The sequence below is a fragment of the Melozone crissalis genome, unplaced genomic scaffold, assembly GCF_028551555.1.
Source record: "Melozone crissalis strain CALT ecotype California unplaced genomic scaffold, PUWL_Pcris_2 ptg000002l_1, whole genome shotgun sequence".
In the NCBI taxonomy this organism is placed as follows: Eukaryota; Metazoa; Chordata; class Aves; order Passeriformes; family Passerellidae; genus Melozone; species Melozone crissalis.
The window spans coordinates 25,186,864-25,209,554 of NW_026535780.1; the positions used below are offsets into that span (position 1 = coordinate 25,186,864).

General features: G+C 37.9%; 1 long non-coding RNA gene across 7 annotated transcripts in view; it reads left to right on the plus strand.

The window, feature by feature from the left end:
- LOC128937003 (uncharacterized) overlaps positions 1 to 22,691 on the plus strand; it is a 61,672-nt gene that overhangs the window by 33,906 nt on the left and 5,075 nt on the right. For 2 of the 7 annotated variants that reach the window (XR_008483037.1, XR_008483025.1), the window contains 2 exons: positions 5,482 to 5,591; positions 6,850 to 6,917. The exons of 1 other annotated variant lie outside the window; for it this stretch is intronic. This is a non-coding gene — a long non-coding RNA (uncharacterized LOC128937003). Of the gene's footprint in view, positions 1 to 5,481; positions 5,592 to 6,811; positions 6,918 to 21,508; positions 21,695 to 22,691 lie in introns of all 7 variants that reach the window. 4 more of the 7 variants (XR_008483038.1, XR_008483023.1, XR_008483027.1 and 1 more) reach the window with 3 other exon arrangements.

The window sequence follows — 22,691 nt, forward strand, 5'->3', positions numbered from 1 at the left end:
CTCATATTGAAAACCTGAGCTAAACCTCCAACACTGCTGTTTTTTGCCTTCATGATTTTTTACTTTTCCTTCATTCTGCTTTTTCCTGAGTTTATGGCTTACTAATACTAGCTCAATAAGCACCTATGTATTTTTATTTCTTTCTGTCACATGCCTTTAGCCTATGAATTCCCTTTCAGCTCAAGAATTTTTTTTTTCGGAAACACCAGTTTAAAGTTACCAAACTGAGCTTCATCAAAGTGGGTCTCACTCCTGGACAGCTGAACCCTGGGTTGTCAGCTGCAAAAGGGAGCAGCCAGGCTTTGGTCAGTACCCACATGTGTTCTGGTGCTGATGTGAGATAACAGCTTCAGGGAACTTACACTGCTGAAAATTATTAACACAATTTACCTGTGCACCGTGTAATAGAGAGAAGATTTCTGGAGGTTACTGGGTGGGTACCTTTTTATATCTACCATGCTTCACCTGCAGAGAAATCTAAAAATCTACCCACTGCAATAAATATTATATGATCCATGTCTACCTGCAGAAATGAAAATGTTGTATGAATCCCATGAAAACTGTTAGCCTGTGAGAAGCTGGTGTCTTCAATTCTAATATTCTGTAATAGTGAACAAGGTAGACAGAAAGTTCACATGCAGTAAGAGCTTACATCTCTATTAGATGTATTGATTCTATGTATTAACAGTGGATTACATGATGCACTTGTTTTTCATTTCTGCACTGCAGCACAAGTTAATTTGAATTTACCAGAAAAACAGGGAGAAAAAGTATGCTGGTTCAATGAATCACTTAGAGGGTATAAATATATTGTTTAAAAAGTACATATGGTTTTCAAATGACAGAAGTGTCCAGGAAAAAGACTTACTGATGTGAGTGAGACAGCACCAGCTGCATCAGAGTCCTGTAGCTAGAAAGTAACATTTGGACCAGCATAATTTATAAAGAAAAAAAAATTACTTGAACATTAGAAAGATTTTCTGGTCCTGTAAACAGGGATATGGAGCAATACTGAAATCAGAAATATATGTACATTAGTTTGTCCTGGAATACAATATTGTGCACAGGAAGGGATTCTGATATTAGAATTACTATAATTACAGAATGTTTTTCTCACATAATGTACACTGTTCTTTGTATCAGTTCTTACGTTGCTACTAAACTCACCTAGAATTTCTGGAGAATGACTTTCGGAAGGTGAGGCATTGACTGCCACTGAGGGTTTATTTCTTAAGGTTCACTTCTGTAGAAATAATTTGCCTGAACAGAATCAAGGTATAGCTTGGGACTCAAATATTTTGTCTTCTTAAAATGGAACAGAAGTGTTAAAGAGTCATAACTTGAGAGAATTCTGCAGAGGGGGAACAGCTCTGCAGAGCTCTATGGCCCCATTGCCCAGGGGTACGCATGCCAACAGCACACAGGTGAAACAGCCAAGCGCAAATCAAGCATTCATGAGCAGCAACTGGGCATTATCTTGCATGAGAGGATGTGGTATTTGAGAGAAAAAGAAAAATATTCAGGACCTCAGAAGGAGCTGTGTCCCCAGTGCCTGAGAGACCCAATGCAACTGTTGGACACATGAAGACGAAAGAGCTGAGGTATGGAGGGACCTTTGTGCATTCCTGCAGCACGTGGCACTGCTGGAAGGCTGCTTTCTGTTAAACTGTCAGCACTGCAGAAAGAACAGTAGGAAAATAAAAGAGGTTTTCAAGACATTTGGGAAGTTTATTTGGAGATTGGATAATTTACTTAACGATCCCATTCCGTTTTACCAAAGGAGCAACAAGATGCAGTTACTGGAAGTTAAAATCAAGCAAACCCAAATTAGAAACATGATTATCAATTGACATAACTTCTCCAGAAACACAGTCATTCATATGATGCATGAAAGCTTGAAATAGCATTTAGATTCACTCCACCTACAACCTCAATAATTCAAGTACCTATTTCAGGAGATTTATAGTAAGTACAGAGGAATAATCATGTTCAAGGGAGTACTGAAATTTTAGAAAGCCTGAATCACCGAAGGTGTTTCTTAATTTATCATAAATTCCTAAATTTGGAACCTCAGATTTTAAAAATTCAGTGAGATAAATCAGGGTTTCAGTCTCACAAGTTAACTTGCACAACTAGCTGAATACAGTAAAGAATAAATTAAACAGTAAAGAATAAATTAAATTAAAACAAGGGGGAAATCAAGAAGCAAATGAGTATGAGGAAAAAACAGACAGAATGAGAAAAGAAATAAATTTTTGAAAAGCAAACAGATATCACCACCTTGTAAAAAACCTGTCTCAGGGAAAATGGTACTAGTGATTGCTCTTGAGAATCAGGGGACTCTGAAGTGGAAAGCTATTCAATGGGTACAATGCATGGATACAGTCCAATGGCTACTAAATAAAGGCAAATAGGTAACCTGAAATGCATCATTTAATAAAAACCAGTAGAAACTATTACTTTTCTGCAGATATGGGAAAACAAATTTTTGCTATCTTTGCCCTGAAGATGATCTTTAAGATGCCAATTGATTTCAATGTGAGTGAGTAATAATGGAGTAAAGGATTGCTCATTTTAAATGAGGCTGTCAAAATAACGTCCTGAGCAAATTAAAAGATCATATAATTGAGAGAACCCAGGATCTGTGGCATCTAATACAGCCTGAGGACTAAGACATATTCAAGAAATGGAATGCAAGCAATGAAAATGTAGTCTTACAAAACTGATGTTGAACTCCTACACAGTAACAAAGTTGATACCTATTAAGGTAGAAGCAAAATTGAAGTAGGATCTATTTGGAGTGCATTCACAGTTATACACAGCAGTCCCTTTAGCAGAAAATTAAAAACCCAAACCTAACAATTTCTCCTGCATTGATACTGTCACTGAAGAGGTAGTTTGTCAAAAGCAAAATGAAACTCTATTCTCACTACCTCTAGAAAAGAGAGGAAAGTAAGTAGAGAACCAAATCAAATGGACATGACAGTAAATTAAGATATCAGAAATCTAAAAGAAATATCAAATAATACACATCTTGCACTGCATAGCCAGAAGAAAAAAGATAGACAGAAGGGAGATCACAAGTTTACAGTGCTAGAACAGAAAAATTGTTCCAGGAGTGATAAAGTGTGCTGTAAGCCCCTGGTCATTTCACTTATGTAAGTCCTTAAAAATAAGCAGCTTTGAAAAGGTATTGGTCTAGCTATGGAGGTGATAATAACAATGTATAGCAATGATGAGTCACAGACTTGTGTATTTCATCATTTCATCTCCAGTTTTAAGGACAAACATCTTATTTGAAAAGTTATGATGGGTTTTTTCACTACTAAGCATATAAATATTTGCACAACTGTGAAGAGGACATAATGTACATAAATGCAAATACAAAATGGATAAAACCAGCTGGTGTATAATCAGTATTTCTATCAGTAGTTACCTCAGTAGAATTTGCTGCATGTAATGGGTTGACCCTGAAGGGATGCCAGATGCCCACCAAAGTCACCCTATCACTTCTCAACTTGACAGAAGACAAAGATACAAAGAGGCTGGTGGGCAGTTATCATCATGAGCAAAACAGGCTTGTGGGAAAAAAAGGGTAGGAGAATGAAGAAAATGTCCAAATCTTAAAAACATCTTATCTCCCTCCCCGCCTTTTTCCTCAGCCTAACTTTACTCCTGATTTTCTCTACTATCTTCTCCTCCTCAGTTGTGCAGGCCGATGGGGGCTACCTTTTCCTTCAGGAGGAAGGTCTTCTCACACTGTTCCAGAGTGGGGTTCCTCTCACAGGAGACAGTTCTCCATAAACTTCTCCAGTGCGAGTCCTTCCCACAGGTTACAGTTCTGCTACTGCTGCAGCGTGGGTCCCTCACAGGATCACAAGTCCTTCCAGCAAACCTGCTCCAGTGTGTGGGCTCCACAGACCTGACCAGAAGCTGGCTGCAGTTTGAACTTCTGGTGGGGAGACAACTTCTTTGGGCATCCATCTTCTCCACCATGGATCTCCATGGGCTGCATGGGCACAGGGACAGCCTGCCTCACCACTGGGTACAGGGAATCTTAGCTCCAGCACCTGCAGAACCTCTTCCCCCTACTTCCTCACTGACCTCAGTACCTGCAGAGCTGTTTCTCTCACAAAGTCTCCCTCCTCTCTGATTGCAGTTGGATGCACAGGTGGTTTTTTTCCCCTTTTTGAATACGTTGCTCCAGAGACACTCCCACCATTGATGATGGGCTTAGCCTTGGCCGGTGGCATATCTGTCTTGGATCTGTTGGACATGGGGGAACCTTCTAGCACCTTCTCTTAGAAGCCAACCCTGTAATCCCCAGCAACCAGAACCTTTCCACACAAAAAATAGGAACCTGATACTACATACCCACAAAAGTTATACTCAAGAGACGTTGTGCAGCTTTAGCTGATGCCATATTTCAGAGTGCATTGCACTGTATGTAGACTACTGCAAAGAATTCAGTGGTAGCCTGAACTGCCCATGTGGCTGACTTTTTCCCCCCATTTGTTCTCACAGCAGTTTTATGGGCTGTTACAGGGTCAGATTCTCCTTCTCATACCAAACAAGAAATAATTAGGCTTGCATAACCATAAAGACAAATTTTGACTTGTCATGGCAAACCTACACAGTCTCAGGCAGAGTTCTTACAATGTGTTCACTTGTGATGCACATCTGCAGATTTAGGAAACTGCCTCTACAGTCACATGAGAATATTTGTTTTTAAGCTGAGCTCCTTTACTGCTACCTATGCTGACTTGGCAAGTACCTGGGATGCAGCTCTGAATTCGGGGAAAACTTCATAATCTTGATCTGTGATAGTCCTGGTTTCTCATACTGCCAGGATAATGCAGAGTAATCAATGCACTCCCCTAATGTGTTGTAGGACCCATAATGAAATTTTGTGTCTCTCTATACTGAATGCAAAGAAAAAGACCTTTTGGAAAATCCATTCTAAAAAGTCCTCCTGGTTTTATGATTTAGCAGATAATATACATGAGAGTCTAACTCCTAGAAACTGATCCCTCTGATTTCTTCTTTTTCCTGATATAGTTTGTTTAAGACTCATACTTAATGTTAATTTGCTCAGATCACTGCAAATCCGCCACTGTTATTGTGTATCAGTCACTTGAAATGCCTCCAATTTCTCCATAGATGGCAGGTTTGCATATGCCAGCAAAATTTCAAACAGGATTTTTTCTAAAATGCAGCTTCAGAAAGATGCTGCATCATGCAAAAAAAGTTGAAGGCTATATTGATAAGAATAAAATTTAGTTGTAGAGGAGAGCAAAGAGAAATTTACACTGTCTAAATATTGCAGTTAATATGTGTATTCTCTCTGAGCACATTATCATTAATATATGAAAAAGTACAAAAAATATACACATTATAGTAAATTTTAATTACTTCTGGCATACTAGTACCAAGGTGTCATGTGTGAAATGTCCTAAGTTCGTATTAAAAAAAGTTAGTTAGACGCAGTCCTGAATTAATTTTGTAGACAAGCACACTTGTAACCATGGAAGGGACATCCTCCTAATGTCTTAAAACCCTAAAATTGATTCAAAGTCAAAGACTCTGCCTGGGTGAGTTTGAACTTATACATGGGTTCAGAGGCAAAAATTCTCACCTGCAAGCAATGTTAGGCATAATTTCTTCTAAACTACCTGTAACTAACTGAGCCTGTGAATACTCCTCAATGTTAATTATCAGCTACTAATATACCATTTATTTTCTGATCTTCTGTGCATGAGTTACAATGGTGGAGTGGGAAAACTTAAATTTAAACCATGGCAGCTTGAGGATCTACCCTGTAGGCTGCTCCAGCAAGGCTCACCACAAGCCATGCCTCGGCAGCTGGGACTGCCCCTCAAAACAGAGAGAAAACACTAATTCATCTTAATTTGGAAACTAATCAAATGTCCTCTTGTATGGTATTGATTTCCATGTAGTCAATGGGCACTCTGTGTCTTTGACATGTGGCTCAGAAACTCAGGTGGAGAGAGGAGCTCTGCAGGGGGAGAGGAAGCACATCCATGCCCCTGCCCTCCCTGAGCTCTGTCATTCACCTGCTCCAAATGTCTTGTCCTTCTTTCCCCAGGCAGCTAGGGAGTAAAGCAAAGATCAAAATTAAATGTGAGGGGGGGTTATTCCTTGTGTATATTAAAAAAGAATTTTTCACCTTCTTAAAAATTACTGTATCCATCCTCACAGTGAAAGAATTGCTTTGAAAATTAAAAATCCAGTTAGCTAAGGACAGAGAAATTATACCAATCATAGATATGACTGGATGAGAAGCAATGGCAGTGCAAGGTGATGTTCAGCAACCTGGTAAAAGAAATCCTCTATTATCTTGTGCTTGCAGTTAAATAATTTGGAGGAATTATAATCTTAAGGATGGTTAAATAATAATAAAGCCTGTAAAATCACAATGAAAAATATGATATTATTTTGTGAATGTTGTAACATATGGGTCTGAATTCGTGGAATCAGATTTGCAATGCATATACACATAGAGAAAACACACAGGAGCATATTATTCAACAGGCACATGGAATGCTTCCCAGTCAGCTGTCTCCATAAGACTTCATTAATTTAAGATCCTGCTGAAATTATACCATGTTCATCAGGTTAGAAAGAGAAAAATAAACATTTATATTTGCTTCATGTCTTGGGTGTAAGGTGCCAGTTACTTTGCTGGTACAGGCCTTCAATCATAACAACTATTCTTCCAGGAAAATTTTCCTTTTATTTGTTTTGGAAGTTTATAATTTGGGTCTTAAAAGTAAGTAATTTCATGCTTCAGGTGCAACAATATATTGAGACTTCTTATCCTCTCCTCAGAAAGGGAAATGAGCTATTATCAGACCTGGTGCACCCAACGTACACTCAAAGCCTATTCCTGCTAAGTTGTAAGTAGAACTTCTCTGCTATCACTAGGTTTTGACTTAAAACTTAGAATTCATTCATTGCTGCTGAAGATGACTGACAATGTTAGAATGGATGGTAAATGTCTCACAAGAAATATTTTTTTGTGCAAACGTCAGCATTAGTTTACCCAGTAATCACATCTTTGATACGACACCACTGGCAATTCATATGAGAAGTAAAGCCACAGTCTTTGCCTGTGTATTCACAGTAATTTTCCTGACCAAAGTTATTAGTAACATTTTATCATCTGGGATAAGAAACTTTGAAGTCAGACTAGATGTATTTTCCATTCATAGTGATTATCATAAAATATTTTTTATGCAGAAAAGGAAATCAGCCATTTCTACAACAGAGAAGTACATTCTTTAAGTACATTTGCCCTTTGCCACTGATTTTGTCTGAACCATGTTTTCTTAAAAAATTCAAATATAATTTTCCTTTGTCAAAAGCTGTCAAAAGTAATATGCATATGAATACACAGGTATCAACAATGCACAATCCACCTAGTAGCTGATAACTGTGGCATCACATAATTATATCACTTGCTGTGAATAAAAGTTATTTAGGCAATGTCACCTTTCCTGATGCTTAAAGTGATGAAGAAAGAAAAAAAAACCAAAACAAAGCTCTTCATTTGTTTCTGTGCTTATATATATGTGTGTGTGTAGTATGCATAGAAAAGTATATAACTTGTTGCATGGATGAGGAAGTGCAAGGCATTTCCTCGGCTTCCAAATTAAAGCAACATTTTATGAACAAAGATCTGTGAAATAAAGGGATTGAATTAAGTGTGAATAATCTGATACATTACATTGGCTCCAACATTGCTGGCAGATTGGTGCAAGCAGAAACAAACAAGCAGTTGGTTATGCTGACATTCTTTCTCTAATATGACTACTTTGTCTGCCTGTTTGCTTTTGGCTGTATACTGCCCAGAGCACAGCAATGACAATCAGGACGATGTGTCCTCTGTAAGCACAAAAAAAAAAAAATTCATTTTAACTTAATCATGTATTTAACATACTGATTTGCACTACATTTCTAAAAAAGAAAAGGCCTCTAAAGTTACTAGGTCACTACATGAAAAGCAAGTTCCTGCCTTTTTTCAGCTTTCATGAAACTTCAAAAGTGACATGTCAAGGTGACATTGTGGGTATTTCCTACACCGCACCTCTGTGGTATAAAATACCAATCAAGTTGCTGATATGTTGGGTCTGTCATAACCAGCTTCAAACCCACTGTCAGCAATGAGAAAGGTAACACAGTCCCTGTGTGACTGCAGATTTTGTAACCTCTGTGTATTCTTGTACACCACAAGGAATCTGCTAAAAAGATGTTATTACTACTTTTCTTTTTTTCCCCCTTTTTTTTAAGAACATCATCAAGTTTTATGTATCAAAATAGTATCTTTTCTGGACAGTTTTGTTTGAGATAATTCCTATACTAAAAGAAGGGATAGCTATACTACTAGTTCCACATACTGTGAATTATTTTGGTAAGGTCTATTTAGTTGACAAATGTTTGCACAAATTTTCCTGAGCAAAGCAAGTAATTCTGGCTTTTGCAGAGTCTGATGCAACTTACTTTGAAGGGGAGCAGTCTGTGATGGAAGACCTAATTCATCTCAGTCTCCATAATGCCACAGATCTGGAGACAAGCCTAACAGCAGCATCAAGAATGAACCTAAAGAAACCAATTATATTAGTAAAGGCACCATGGGCTCAGTATCTGCAAAGCTTCCTCACTACTACTACAACAAAATAAAAAAAAGAACAAAAGTTAAAAAGCCTTTCACTGGATACACTAAATCTTCAAAACCTCATTTTATCTGTAAGAAAGCTGCAAGACAAGTTATCAATTGTTCTACCTGATCCTTTCCTTGGATGTTTTTGAGAAGTTGTCTTTGAACTGCCAGCTCTGTGTTTTTATACAATGCTTCTCATGGAGCTTTTCAGCCAGAACCACTTCTGGTCATTTTCAAACAATATTTTAAAATCCTCTGCTGGTTCTGGAGCTTAGAGCTTATTTTCCTCTGTTCAGGGTAGATGGTGAGATATTAACTTCCAAAGTTAGTGCATCTACTGAACAAAGGTTCTTTACCTGGGATGTTCAAGTCATGCATTCCTTCCAGCAGAGCAGAACATTGGCTCTATCTGCTGCCCTTTCTCTCCTCATACCAAGAGTTTGACTCCAGCTGTTTTCCTTAGATGACAATGCGGTTCTGTCTACATTACTGAGAAATCTTTATCTGCTTTTGCTGTGTATTTTGTAGAGTCAAGTCAGAAGGTCTTACAAAATCTTTGACTAGCCATTGTGAGCTGTGGGCATGGATCCAGAAATGTTCCAAATTTCAGTGGCTTTAGACCAAAGCTACAGGTGAAAAATGCAGTAGAATTCTGAAGTGTTTTTCAGAATCTCATTATGTCAATTGACAAGTGCCTCAGTAAATAGTCAAAGCTATGCAATCATAAGCTACCAAATCATAAGATGAACCAGACTTTCCAAGCCACTGAGATCACTTTGGACTATTTATGGCCTATAAAGTGAATTTGCAGAACACTACAATGCATAAGCTTAAAATTCAGAAACATGCTGTTATTTGAGTTCTGTGAATTGTGAACAAGATAGTGCATTAGATAAACCAGTGGCCTAATCAAGCCTGGGAGCTTTTGTGTCAGTTTTTGTTGGTTCAAGAAATCTAGCACACAGAACAATAACCCTCTCTTTGCTTTAGTAGATCTTGGAAATGCATATTTATTATTCCCCTAAACCCATCGCTGGAAGAGTATTAATAGCTAGGACATGACTAAACTGATCCATACAGCATAGCAGGGAGATGAGGTTTTAGGGATAAGAAATAAAAGCCCTCTGTTAATGTTAGAAAAACTTTACTGATATCACAGAAGTCATTAAACTAGGCATTTTACAAGTACTCCTACTTTCTTTTCCCTCATAGTAATGCCAAAAAGCACAGGTTATATTGCTGGCTTTGCTGAGAGTTCAACATCTTCTATGTTCCCACTAATGACTGTGGTAAAAGTCACACTTCAGGGTGTAAATTAATCACTGGCATTCAGAAACTGAGAGCGAATCAATAAAAACTTGTAGTACTGCCTTCCTTAACAAATTTCTTTCTAAATACACTTCAGCTATTTTGGCTGGTTATTATGAAAGTTTTTACTTAACACTTGCAGCTTCTATTTACCCCAGACCTTGCCAGCGCCCTGAGTGTGTTGCCCTGCCAGGGATGCAGCTAGAGGGTGAAGGTGTGGGTCCTGAGCCCAAGGCCAGCTCCCTTGCTGGCAGCAGGAGCTTGGAGCAGCTTCTTGTTCCTACTCTGGTCCAGCCCCACTGCCGGGGCTTGTTGGCTTGGTCGTGGTGCTGTCTGAGCCCTGCAGACTCGCTGGGCTGGTCAATGTCTCCAGACCTGGTCCAACCCTAACGCGCTGCTCAGCACCCCGGCCCCTTCTGGCTGGGGTCTGGGTGCCTGCCAGCCCTGCTGCCTCTCTGCACTCCCTCCTGGCTTACCTGGAGCGGCAGCCAGCCCTCACAGCACCCGGCGGTACTGGCTGCCTCCTCTGATCTGAAGAAGGTGACAATGCTACAGAAAGCCTCCATGGAAGTTACTGGAAGGCAGGAGCTCTGTTACCATTCTGGAGCACATCCTGAAAAGTGTACAGTTTAATTTATACTTACATTATTTTTAATAATTTAATTATTAACAATTTGAAACATCTTAGCTTTTTCTGGAAAAATTTTCTAATTCAGGTAATGAAAAGACTGTTCCTCGAGATAGTAGTTAATAATCTCACTTCAGCAGACCGAAGTCCACTGCACAGGACTCTGCTTTGTGGCACCGGGGAAACAGGGGGTGGCTCACCTCTCCCTGATATTATGCATTGCACATAGCTGCACACCAGCTTGTGATTCAGTTTTATTCTAGGTATTTCTGGAAAACTATCTTATATATGAGCCAAATGAAAATGTCCAGCTTATGTCTCTGCTCATGCAGTTGATCATTTTCTGGAATTAGAACCACATCACCAAGAAATAGCTTTCTGAGTATGTCTCACACAGCCAAAGGGAAACAGTATGGAAAGAAATTTCTAGTGAATGACAACAGCAAACCACCCTGGCATGCGCCCAGTACAGACACTGAAACTGAACTTCTAGTTCAGCTTCACAGTATGCACTTGTCCCACCTTTTTGTCCATTTCTTCAGGCCAGAGACCCTTTACAAGTTGTGTTACCTATGTCACAGTGCTCCACTCCATTGTGGTGACCTGGAATTCAGGTCTTTCTGAGCAAAACATTAGGAATTATAATCACTGTAGAGATATGGACTCCTGTAGAGGGAGACTGAGGCCAGTTCCAGATTCTAGGCTCCTATATAACTATCTCTGCTGGCCTAAAGAGTTCCACACTGAGAAGGACCATTGGGGCACTTCAAAATCTCAACGTTCACGTTCCAAGTCAGGTTTCTAGGTTGCCAACAGAATGTGTAGGGAATCATATACGATAATCTTGTAGAATTAGTTACTGAAAACTCTGAAAAAGGGGGATGTGATTCAGGCATAACTCAAGGAACTAGGTATCTTCAATACATTATATTTCCCAGTGAGGTTTCAGGGTTTTTAATTCTTCCATTTGTGACTGAAAGACCTGCACAGTACCAAGAACCAAGGACATACATTTATCTTCCTTGTAAAAATGATCCTTAAAATAAGCAGAAAAGTAAATGTCACCTGCTATAGAGTTCTGTGACTGAAATGTGAAAATTTTGAAAATATCCATGAGAAAGAGTCAACAGCAAGGAAAGATGAGTGTTTTTGGTCTTCTAGCTGCTCAGTTCAAAAGCTACAGGACTCTCGCAGTGAATTTAGTGCTTGTAAAGTATAAGAAGGAAGAAAAAAGAAACCTTTCCCTCTCATAAATATGGTAAGGAAAAGATATGTACCTTTGCATTCAAAAGATATTTGCTTGTGCATGCCTTATAAGATATAGGGTCTTTCTCATCTCCTATATGATATAGGATCTCTTTGTAGGATTATTTTTAAATATTATCTGCTTGAAGGCAATATGCTTAGTCCCTGGGTGGGAAATATGCTTCATTTAAGTCAACTGCAGTCTGTACTGCTGATTAAAATACAAGTGCTGATGTCCTTCACAGGGAGTCTCATCCATCAGGCCTCAGTAAAGAACTTGGTAGAGAAAATTATGGTAGGAGGAGGGGAAGGATGGTGGACAGTGTTCCGTGAAACATGGAACAACAACAGCAACAACAAAAAATCATTAATTCTCTGTTCTTAAAAGTTCTACCGGTGTGAGAAACTGGCTTGGAAAAGAGAATTTCAAACTGTTTGATGGTTGCATGTCCTGGGAATTCAAATGAACTTTGCCATCACTGCCATTTTCATAAAAGAATGAAATCTCCAGCAAGGCACAGATGGTAATTCTGAATGAACAGATGATTATGCCAAGAGAATATTATGCTTGAAAACACATTTATTGATATATTGAGTATATATATTGAGTAAAACTGTTAGAAGGACATGGAAAACAGAACCTAGCTCTTTATAGAACACCTGATTGCAATAAGAAATTGGGGATTGGCTAAAGGCTATTTCATTAATTCTTCAGTCCTGCTTACTGAATAAATTGGAAAATTATCTGGAAATACTGATGATTAAAATGGTACTATGATTTATGAGACCCACAAAAAATGTGTAAACAACACCAATTAGATATTAAGCTGTACTTATCTAAACTGCAAAGAGATTGTGGAATAGTTATTGGATTTCCAAAGAGAGGGGCCAAATTCTCCATTGACTTGGAATCTAAATTAATTCCATTGAACTAAAAATGTCCATTGGTGTTTATGGATTCACAAGCCCAGCATATGCCCCTGATTATGCTGTAAGTTAACTCGTTTACAATTGTTAAATGCATTGTCTCAGACTTATTTCCAATTACACCTGCGTCATCCCCCAGCCAAGGTGGGTTCCCTGACTTCAGTGGAATTGCTGTGACTGCAAACCAGGGCTTTGATATGATGAGGCATCAGAATAGGGGTGCATAATTTCTGCATTACTGGCTTTGAAAATGTTGATTTTACAATTCATGTTACTATTATTAAGTAAAGACTGGAAGCAACAGATTTGCATTCCAAGTCAATTTTAAATCCAAAGTTGCACCCTTGAGGTCAATAGGCTCTTTCCTGTGACTTCAAGAAGGTTAATGTAAGGGAAGAAATCCATCACATGAGATTTTTCTCCAGGTGAAAAATACCCAGCAGAATGTCTTGCAGGGACACTTCAGAGGTGTGAGCCACAGCTTTTTCCATACATTTTCTTAAGCATGGAAGGGGAATCTCGAGGACAGATCACACTGGTGAAATAGTACAATCTCTGTAGCTTGAAGAAAACTGTATTCATCACTAACATGGAAATAAAAAATAAATACATATCCCTTAGAAACATTTATCCCAATGACAGTGATGAAAAGATAGGAGGGATTTCCTAACCCATTTAAAAATTATTCACATTCAGTTACAACATAATGTATGAATTTAGGAATAACCAAAGGATTTGAATTAAATTTGGGGCAGGGGGGAGGAGAGGGGAGAGGAGGAGTAGAAGCCAAAAAAAGAGAAACATAGTCTTTTAGGTTTCTTCTTCAATGTGAGACAAATGCACATTTTAGTAAAGGAGAAATTAGAAGGAAAAGAAGAGATTACAGGAATTCCTTCTTTCCACATGTTTAACTGCTGCTGTAATTGAGGGGTTTGTATCATTAAATGGAATCCATGGGTCAGATCATAAATCCATTTTTTCAGTGGCACAGGTTGATTTCAATGCCAATAAAGTCATATTAGTGCAAAGCAGTGAAACATCATCCACAAAGCCATTTGTACGTGTGAGATGAATACATTAACTTCCCAGCAGATGGCTGTGAATTCTTCCAGACAGAGCCTGTCTTGGGCTTTCAAGAACCATTTATCAAAAGGAACACTGAATCATCTTCAGTTCTGAAGTAATCACTCCAGGGAAGCAAGTGCTAAATGGTTTAAAGATCAGAGACAAATGTACTGCATTGTCAGCCCCAGGTGCAGTGGCTACTGGGCTATGCATCCCATCAACTGGGGCTTCATAAGCACCCAATACGTGCTGCTTTGGGATGACAGAGATACATAGCTTGAGTATTTCTTTAGAAAAATTTCTTTGAACCAGTGGGGGAAAACATGTAAATTGTATTTTGAATATCCAGAATGATACAGTATCTCCATTTCTTATCATACTTCTGGATTCTGCCATTGTGAAGTGAGAAGTGACCAGCAGACATTTAGAAAAAAGGAGATCTGCATTAGGTAATCATGGAAAATATTTCCTAGATTTTTAAATCTAGGAATTTTTAAGTAGGACACAGAAACCTATTTGGTAAAAGGCTTTTACCTTCAGCTAAAGAGACCCTGTGTAAAATTGATGGAATAATAGGATTGACATTTGTGGGTTTAGGACACCTTACACTGAACGGTGTCAGTTCAATGTGCATACCTGAATTTACAAGGCTTGCCTTCAGTCCAGTGATGTAGCTACACTTTACCCTAGTGGGCTACATATCTCCCACTCAATCAGGATGAAGGCACACAGCACCTCGAGAGGTGAGTGCTGAAACTCAGGGAACAAATAGTGATATTCTTACTGGGGAATTAGTAATTTTCTTACTGGCATAGACTCATAACAGGATTTTCTAAGTGGCTGATGTAATGCTATGTCTTACTTCTTAGCCATCCCATTACAAACACACTATGTGGGGAATGTATAATGAGCCATTAGAAAATTAGAAGTCTGCAAATATCTGGAGGGCGCTGGTCATGTTTATTGGCTATCATTTAGGAAAAAGGGGACAGTTGCTATAATAGAAAATGAAATGTCAGAATCTTTCAATCAATATATTCTACATATAAGATGGGTATGCAAAGTCTGGAACAGACAAAAATTACAACTTCCTTTCCTAATTGTCATCAATCTCATCTATAGTGCTCTGTCGCAGATTGCTTACGTACTTGGTGAATATAGCAGTCATCATGCCATAATGTGCTACAAATGTTAAAAGGGCAAGTGATGGCTGTAGTTTGTTGTTCCTGTGTACAAATGTTCAATTATACTCTGTCAAGCGTAAATCTTGGAAAAGATTAGACAAAAACAATCTATGAATGGCATTACCAGAGAGGAGTGCAAATCCATGTATTCAGAAATGAGCATTGTTCTACCAGATGGAAATGTCAGGATTAGCATTCAGATAATTATGAAATTCCCAGCCCTTCCCAGGTTCTCCTTTGCCTGTGTGCAGGTCCATGGCATCAGCTAGTGACAAGAGTAGAATTAGTCCCCATATATTTGACAGCAAGGAAATGGAAATTCAGGGGAATTTTCCAATATCAGATAATAGCATAAATTTCCTTTTTAGGCATAGCTTATTCTTTGTGTTTTTTAAATTGGATTATGGTTGACAGAAAATGTTAATCAAGATTTGACTATAATGGTTCCAAACCCTAAAGAATGCATCAGGATTTGTATAGCCCCCACTGCAGGTAATATGACTGAATGTTCAAATAGCCACTAGAAGACAATATCATAAGTAATTGGAAAATTCTGCCAGTCATAAGGAATAATACCCTAATGAAGCAACAAAAACAAAGGATAAGACGAGCAAAAGGACTAAATTCATTTTCTCACAGAGTTTTTTAAGTAAAATTGTTTTATGCAGAGAGCACTTAATGATTATCTGTTTAACTATTTTAATGAAAAAATGTACAGAATCTAAGGCCAGATTTTTTTAAAAATAAAAGTGTGAATTAAAACCTTCTTGACCATTCATTTCTCTCCACTAGTCTGGAGGAAACAAGACAAAACTTCTTAATTTTACATACCATTATCAGAGAAATTATAAGCACAAAAGTCTGATCCTTCATCTAAAGGAGTGAAAGTATGCAGAACCACTCTACAGTAGAGAAAGAGCAAGGGGAAACTTTGTCTCTTCACTTAATGGAGAGGAAAAGAAGTTTGTATCCCCTCATAAGCTTCTTCTTTCCTATCATGAAGCAAGAAGATTAAGTTTTCTTCCCATGTAATTTCTGTTCTATAAGAGTGGAATATTTGTGAAAATGTGTCTCAGCACTTACTAGAGAATTTTTTTAATTCTTTGCCTTCGTCTTTTCACCCTTTCAAAAAAATAATGTTGGAGACAAGAGGAGATTGGACAGCTGGATTATCAGGCCAAGCATTGGTTGCTCTCAGTCCTACTTAGCTCATGTGGTGCTGATGGAATGCACTACTCCTAAGGGTGCCGGAAATCAGGAAGCCTTGTAGGACCAAGGTCTGCTTTATGTGGGATAACTCAGTAAGTCCAATGGATCTGGGTATTTTTGGCTGGATTCCAGTTGACTAGGATAGCATCTATGAGGTAAGAAACATAGCAATTAACACATTAGTCCCTCAGAAAATCAACACAGCTCAAATTAGGTGGGAATGACACTGATTATTACCCTTGGATTGCCTATTTTTCTTCTTTCAACTGCTTATCAATAAAATGGACATTGACTTTGGTAATTCTGGTCCCTAAAACCAAATAATATTAAAAAAAAAAGCCTTGTCCAAAAATCAAAGTAAAATCCCAGTTCCTGATTTCCCGTGAAGCAATAAAATAATGTATTAAAATGTTGAATAAAGTAAAACGCCTTCAGAATTAAAATGCAGAAGATGAAAATTATATGTTTGGAGAGAATGAAGCTGTGACTGGCATTAGAATGAGACTGCCAGTATCTTTTCCATAAAACAAGGAAGATAGGTGATGCATATTGTTTGCTCAGCTTAATGTCACTAAGTATTAAAGTATTCATTTAGTATTAGAAATCTGTTAGGCAGTGGACTGGAGAGCTGGGTTTGTAACTCCTCATGCATACTTCCTAAATGTTATCAGCAACCCCCTTCATTTATCCTGAGCACTGGATTCCTTCTGTGCAAAGAATAAGTTACAAAAGGTTCTCAGATAACTTGGTGGTTGTGGATTTTTTTTTTTACCATAAATGGCATTTTATCTACACTGCATTGTGGAAATATAACAAATACTGTTCTTAAGAGATTAATGATATTCTGAATATGCTGCAAATATTTGTGATTAGGAAGCAAACATCAACTAAGAAAAAAAATTGGAAAATATATAGCACTAATATGTAGTTCTCATGTAAAATTGGGGGTCTTGTTTGGGATTAAATGACTAGAAAGGATAGTTTGCCTAATTTGTCTGCTAGGGCATGTCCTTTGGCATAACAAATAATAAAGCAAAGTTAATGATTTGTGATGCTCATCCTCTACAAAGGATCATGTACTAGTGATTGAGGATGAAAATTGAAAAAAACCAAAACACCAAAGCAACAATTTCAGAAGGAGAAAAATCACCCCATAAACATATCTGGACCCATAGAAGCATATTTACATAATTGAAACTTTATTGGCAGGGTAACAGGCTGGAAATATCAGTAAACAGTTCTGGAAAGGAGCAGTAAAATTTAGGTCCTGAAAAAATAAATTTTCATATCTTAGCCTTGAACCTGTTGACTTGGTAGAAAAATTGTAATCCCTCCTCCAGTGGAATCAAAATATAATTACAGGTGCATAGTCAAAGATAATCAACCACAAAACTTAGTTCCATAGGGAGCTGCTCAGAAAGTTGTAGATTCTTAAACAGAAACAACAAAAAATTTCAGGGCAGTGATGCTGAAACAATTACCTCTTATTTTCATCTTTTAAAACCACAATTCTAAAAAGGTCATATGTTCCAGTCTAATTGATTTGAATAGTTAATTTTACTTGAAAATACAACCTATTAAAGTGTAATGGTTTTTATGTATACTGTTCCTTGTTGGGTTGTGGTAATGGCCACATTACATTCTGCCCGGTATAAAAGCTTCAGAGCTGACACCTTCTTAAGAAAATGAACTGGAATATTTTGGGGTTTTCTTTTTTTAGTGAATCACAAAATATGTTTTTTATCTATTGAAAACACAGAGGGGTTTATTAATACTTTTAACAGGTGGATGTATGTCACTGGATGACTTGAGTTTCCCTTCTGAAAGGAGGCATTAGATGACACATCTTGTCACTTACAAGTCCCCTCTGTTTGTTATGGAAATCCCTGAAAGAGAATAGAACCCACAACGCTGTTATTTTCAGCATCTTAAAGGATCTGCTGCCCAGCAAGTTAAAGGATGGAGTTGTAATTCCTGCTTTCCTATTCCAATACATCTCTGTATGGAATTGTCAAGTAATGATAAAATAATTTTACTGTGAAGTCACCCCACTGACACTACCACAATCATTTTTCATAGTTTTTGTAGGAAGCCTACTGAATGCAAAACTAGAAAAGGTATTTCTGTGAGGGTGTCAGGAATGCCTGACAAAATCTGCAGGTGCTATTCAGTCTTACAGCTGTGAGGGGAAGGGCAGCAAGGAGGGCAGGAAAACCATTTTCTTGGAGTTTTACAGGTCTTGGAGCTCTCAGGTTGCTGTCAGTATTTCTGCTGATACTGGAAACAGCCAAGTTACAAGTAACAAGTAGAAACTATGCATTTCATGTAGGAGAATATAGGAAGTTTGTTTCAGGGACAAAGCTTCTAATAAAATTCTATCTACCTATCTAGACATCAGGAATTGAAATTTCATCCCTGAAATTCCAGGCATGGGCTGGGCCCTAACAGAGAGAAAGGAAGAAGAAGGTTTCAGCTTTCTGAGTACAGTAAGGCAAATATAGTTAATGGTTCATTTGCAGTAAAACTAATGGTCCCATTGTTCACCCTGGAGAAGACACAGTGGAGATCTTAGAGCACCTTCCCTTAGAGCACCTAGAACCCTGCCTATAGAGGGCCTCAAGAGAGCTGGAGAGGCACTTTTTCCAAGAGTTTATAGTGACGGAGCAAGAGGTAATGACTTTAAACTGAATGAGGGTAGGTTAAATTGGATATTAAGAAGAAATTCTTTACTGTGAGTGTAATGAGGCACAGGAACTGGTTGCCCAGAGAGGCTGTGAATGCCTCACCCCTGGAAGTGTTCAAGACCAAGTTAGGTGGGGCTCTGAACAACCTGTTCTAGTGGAAGGTGTCTCTGCCCATGGCAGAGGGTTTGGAACTGAATGATCTTTAAAGTGCCTTCCAACCCAGAATATTCTATGATTCCATCCCACAGTATGCAACTGGGAAATCATAAAGCATGTTGGGCACACAGAGTAATTTCCACAGCTACAAATAAGATGATGTGTGGAAATACAGATTTTAGGATTTGAGGAGTGTAGGTTCCAGGATAGAAGACATGCCTTAGTGCTGATCCTGAAGCTTAACAACAACACCATAAATATTGAAGAGTAAAAGAAATCTCGCTGGATTTCTCTTTGTGGAATGTTGTTAATCAACCGTAGAATAAGTTTGATGCTTTTAAAAATGAATCCTGAGCTACTTCTCAGAAATGCCAGTATCTCAGTTCTGGGCAAAAATTTGTAATTGGGCAATAAAATTAAAATTTAATCAGACAGCTAATGACAACAAAATCTAGAACTGTTTAGTGCAGACTTGTGCTCATTACCATTTCCTGAAATGTTTATACAGTCTTAAAAAGTGGTGAATCAAGTCTTGAAGTGACCTGGGGAAGTAAGCTGACGCTGACACATATGGATTTGTTGCTCTGTCTTCAAACAAATGTTTCATTGTTTTATTCTATGTTAAAAATGAAAGGCTATATGGAGCTATGATTCTGACTCATTGGTAAATTATGTCATTTTGAAATAGGAAAAAACCCTACTTCAGTGATAATGACAGCAAAACTAAAGTAAATAAAAGAAAGTATTGACTCAAACTACAGAAAAGTTATTAAAACAAATATATTCCTTCTTAAAGCAAAACCAGAAATAAATTGACCACTGTGCCTTTGTTTATTTTTCCGTATATGACAAAATACAGATCTTTCAAAGATTATTAACTTTTCTTCGCTGTTTTTCTGATCAATTTGTTAAGTAAAGTATTTTATATTTTGCTTGGCTTAGTATTTGTTTCTGTGCCATATAATCAGCTGCATATGAGCAATTTTCATTATTGAAAACTGTGATCAACTCAGTGCACTGAAATTAACTATATGGGAAAAAATACTGATATTCCCAAGCCAGTGATTTCTGTGTCTGTGATCTCCACTGAATGACCAGATATTATTGAAAAGAAGTAAATAAAAAGATCAGACATAGCAGTTCTGTGAACTCATGACAGATCCTCACTAAGACTTGTGGCTGGCTCAAGGGCATTCTTACTAATTAGTCTGATGAGGATTTTAGTATTCTTTGTGCTTTTATTGAAGATGAGAGGCATTCATCATCAAGCCAGGTGACCTGTTTTTGTTAAAGAGGTACTATGACTAATGCGCATTTCAAACCAAAAAAGATAAAGAAAGATGACAATAACTTTCTAAAGACAAAAGAGGAAAATTAAATTTGGATGTGAAGCAGGCCAGATAAATACTACCAGCTTGAATTTTTAAAATAATTTTAAGCATTAGTTGACTCCCCTTGAGGTCCAAGTGCATAAGTAAACATGAAAGAACTGGAGGTGATATCTTGATCTCTTTTAATTCAGGGTTTCAGTCCAAACATTTTACCAGATCCTAAATGATGATCAGTAGTTATTCACAATTCTGTTATTCTTTCCTCTAAAGACTGTAAATATTTGAAATTACTATAAAGCAAAGATATTATTTGACTAATGTGAAGCTTTCCACATTGCTTTATGTCATGTATTTGAACTGAAGAAAATAGACCTGGGAGAAACTGTGGAAAGATATTCAATCCATCTTTGTACTCCACTTATACCTTGTCTGTGATACTTGCCAGATCTACCCAAATAATTGCTGATATTGACGTTTTGTACTGTTTACATGAACTAAAAAAAACCTTTCAAGTATTTTAATTTAAGAACTGTGAGTATTTCTAGTCCCATCTCTTTACATAAGTCGCACTTAACTGTATCTTTAACCAAAATCTGTAATAAGGGAAGTGTGTAGGCAAATATGCTTATACACATATTACAGCTACTGGAAATAGAGGATTTCCAGATCAAGGTAGTCAAGACCCTGCAAAGATGAAGAGTGGAATAATTAAAGATAAATGTCTCATAAATACTTTAAAATATTTATTTTGGAAATTTCAGGGAAGGACATGGGACTTGGTGGTTGGTTGCAACAAGTAGGGAAACTATCTGCATTGAACAGCATAATCATAGAAAAAATATCCATGCTTCTAGTGAGTTGGGTTTATCACTTTATACATCATTTAAAACATGCTGAAAGGAGGCTGTTAGATCAGAACATACTCTTAAAACAGGATGGAAAATAAGTGAGTCAGAACACTTTGAAGATTTGTGAATTCTTGCAGTGTTCCTGACTTGGCTTACTGGGTATGACTCAGTTGTCCAGGCAAAAGTGTGTATTGTCATTTGAGATGCCACAGGTATCTCTCCTGCCTTTTATGTCTTCTGCAGGGTAATGGTCTGCTGTACCAGGTCCAGTGCCATTTCTGCCAGCCCCATGTAGATATCTTGGAAAGCCTGCAGCATCCCAAATGGCTGCAGACTGAATCCCACCAGCTGCGTTCAGTAGTAGCTGTAAACCACAATTCATGCTACAAGAGTGACAAAATGTCCAGAGGCTGCCACTGGGAGAGAGTGGTGAGAAAGCAATTAAGCCCTTTTCCAGGGTAGGAGACATGGAGATGTCTCACATTTGCCTTGGATCTTGTCAAAATTCTGGCAGCTGGGGAGCACACTTTTATTAGTGTGCTATGAGCAGTCCCCAGCATTAATGAATCAGTGAATTATTCAGCTTCAAAAATATTACAAATCCAGGCCAGAGTTTGCCAGTGCATGTGGTACTGCCTAGAAAGACAGAGGCTAATCAAAGCTGAAATTTTACGGACTCTTTGATCATGAATGTGAGAAGAGAGGGAAACGCCAACATTCCTATGAAACCTTTGAATCTGAATACCAAAGGTGGCCACTCCCTCTGCAGATTTGAAAGGTATATTACAATTGTTTTGCTAGAGGGCTACTTCAATTAATATTTTGTTTCACTGGAGACGACTGAGTAAGGCCTTTGATCCTAAAATATCATAACTAATGTACCCTTTTCAAGTGCTAAGCTTTATTCAATGAAAGAAAAAGGGAAAAACAAACACACTGAGGACAGACATAGCTATCAGGTGCAGATTCATGGTTTACTGACTATCTTTAATATTAAAATTCCCTAAGGCTTATGGCCAAAGTTGAAAATATTTGTCATAACTGCAGTGGTAATAGAACAAAGTGCCACTGAACATAGATCCTAATGTCTGCTGAGCCTTAATCTAGCAAAGTGACCCACACAAGGAAATGTTTTCAAAGGTTAGGCAAATGTGCTCAGATCTGTGTGATTCAGATCATGGACCTGAAATCACACCCTGGATAAGTACAGTAAGCCAAATATTTAGACACTAAACTAGGTAACAGTCTCAGATAAGCAAATTTTTCTCTTATGTTTATTTATTGCAGCCCACCACCAATACTTGCACCCTCTAAAAGAGGTCTTAACTAATAAGATAGTGTCTCTCACTTTCTCTCCTTTATCCCTATCTTCTGTCCTGCCCCTGGTGTAATAAGTAATTTTCTATACAAAATAGTGCAGGTTGAA